The sequence below is a fragment of the Portunus trituberculatus genome, chromosome 32, assembly GCF_017591435.1.
Source record: "Portunus trituberculatus isolate SZX2019 chromosome 32, ASM1759143v1, whole genome shotgun sequence".
In the NCBI taxonomy this organism is placed as follows: Eukaryota; Metazoa; Arthropoda; class Malacostraca; order Decapoda; family Portunidae; genus Portunus; species Portunus trituberculatus.
In genome coordinates, this window is record NC_059286.1 from 9,626,140 (window position 1) to 9,628,639 (window position 2,500).

General features: G+C 39.0%; 2 protein-coding genes across 4 annotated transcripts in view; one reads left to right on the top strand and one right to left on the bottom strand.

Moving 5' to 3' along the window:
* LOC123511816 (calcium-binding mitochondrial carrier protein Aralar1-like) overlaps positions 1-2,500 on the top strand; it is a 146,217-nt gene that overhangs the window by 39,760 nt on the left and 103,957 nt on the right. The window lies entirely within an intron of this gene.
* LOC123511817 overlaps positions 1-2,500 on the bottom strand; it is a 38,008-nt gene that overhangs the window by 8,007 nt on the left and 27,501 nt on the right. The gene's annotated exons all lie outside the window — the stretch shown is intronic.

Genomic DNA, 2,500 nt, shown 5'->3' on the forward strand with positions numbered 1-2,500 from the left:
ACCATCACCACCACCATCACCACCACCTTCCCTCTCTACAGGACAAAGCGTAACATCATCTGCCCCTCTTCTGAGCCCCGAGCCTTCCCTCATCTTCCATTCATTGCTTAATTTACACGTTTTGTTTACCTCGCTCGCTTTGTACAACGTGTGTGTGTGTGTGTGTGTGTGTGTGTGTGTGTGTGTGTGTGTGTGTGTGTGTGTGTGTGTGTGTGTTGTACCTTTTTGTTGATTATGTATATTTTGGGGGCTTGTGAAGGGTAAGAGAGAGAGAGAGAGAGAGAGAGAGAGAGAGAGAGAGAGAGAACAATGTATTATTTAAATTTCATCTCGTTTTCTCTTTTGCGAGAGGGAAATGGTTACAAAGAGGGCGTTCTTCCCTTTCTCTCTCTCTCTCTCTCTCTCTCTCTCTCTCTCTCTCTCTCTCTCTCTCTTTCTCATTTAACTTTTACGTTCTTCCTTTGTCCTCTTCTTAATACAACACCAGACTAACACACACACACACACACACACACACACACACACACACACACACACACACACACACACACACACACACACACACACACACACACACACACACACACACACACACACCAGTATTCTCGTAAAAAGAGATTTCACATCATTTCAGAATCTCCCAAGGGAATGTCTATAGGTTCAGGTAGAAACAAGGCTCTCCTCTCTCTCTCTCTCTCTCTCTCTCTCTCTCTCTCTCTCTCTCTCTCTCTCTCTCTCTCTCTCTCTCTCTCTCCGTGTTTGATAAATGAATCATATTTAACAACTTATGTAAAGAGTTTCTCCCTTGGGTTGTGCTCTCCATCTCTTCCTCTTCCTCCTCCTCCTCCTCCTCCTCCTCCTCCTCCTCCTCCTCCTCCTCCTCCTCCTCCTCCTCCTCCTCCTCCTCCTCCTCCGTCATCTCGTTCTTCTTAATCTTTTCTCCTCATCTGTTTCTTTATTTTCTTCTTCATCTCCATTTTCTTTTTCAGTATTTTGTATGTGTTATCTTTTCTAATTATTCTCATCTTCATCTTTCTTACGTTTATTATCTCCCATTTTGCTTTTATTCTTCCTTCTTTTTTTTTTTCATTATTTTATTTTTTTTTTGCTTTCCCATCTTTTTTCTTCTCGCCCCTTCCCGTCTTGAGTTTTTCCTCCACTTCTCTCCTCTCCTCTTCATCTTATCGGCGTTGACTTAATGAAAGACCCTTGGGAAATCAAACTATATATATTCTCTCTCTCTCTCTCTCTCTCTCTCTCTCTCTCTCTCTCGTGGTTGTAATATTAGCAAGTATAAAAGAGATACAATTTAAACAGGAAACCATAAAAATAGGAGAGAAACCATTACTCTCTTTATATTAGGAAGGTGGAAATGTGGTGGAGGTGGAGGTGTGGAGAAAAGGAGGAAGTCAGGGATAGCAGGCCACGGGTAGCAGGTCACGGGTAGCAGGTCACGGGTAGGAAGAGTAAAAGTTAGTGAAATGCAGAACAGTGGAAATTTCAGTGGCATGTTTGTGTTTGTGTGGGGAATGTTACCGCCATTCTGGTGGTCTCCCTTTTACTGGCACACTCACTGCATCTGTTGTTTTTTGGCATAATAGCAAGATTCGACGCTGTTTCTTTACTGCAGTTTCCTCGAAAGGCAAAATTATTAGGTTATTGAGTTTTCTGTCTTAGCAAGTTTTTTTTTTTTTTTTTTTTTTTTTTTTTTTTGTAGCATAACAAGAATTATTTTTTTTAAGCATAATAACAAGATTCTAGTGTTTTTGTACTGCAGTCTCCAGAAAGACAAAATTGTTAGCTTATTGAGTTTTGTGTCCAAGCAAGTTCTGTTCTTTTTTTTTTTTTTTTTTTTAGTATAATAACAAGAATTTACAGTGTTGTTTTTGCACTACAGTCTCCAGCAAAGGCAAAACGAGAACCTTATTGAGTTTTCTGTCGTAGCAAGTTTTTTTTCCTACATACTTTTAAGAGTTAGCAAAGGACGGCCGTAGCAATATAAGAGTTATTGAAGATATGCTCATGTTTACTGAGCTTAAAATATTTGTTAGGGAAAATAGTGTAGCAGATAAGGTATTTATGTTATTTTCTCCAATGTTTACAAAAGCTGGTCTCAGGAATGAAAAAGTTAATAACGATGATTTTATATCTACAATGCTCCAGGTATTTGTGAGAGGAGGTAGCGTAGCAGTTACGGTATTTATGTTACTCTTACTATTAAGACCTTCATTGCCATAACACATTTTCACATTTATTCGGATTACTATTTGGGGATGTTAAACAGGTTCAGAAACTTATGTGAAGATTGTAGCCATTAATCTTCTGACTTCTTTAGACCCTTCCTAATGTCAATAAAATGGTATAATCGTACACGAGTCTCAAGGTAAAAGTGTTTCCAACTATTGAAGGGGTTAAAATAGCCATTAATCTTCTGACCTCCAAAGACCCTTCCCAATGTCAATAAAATGGTCTTATTGTACACGAATCTCAAGGTAAAAAT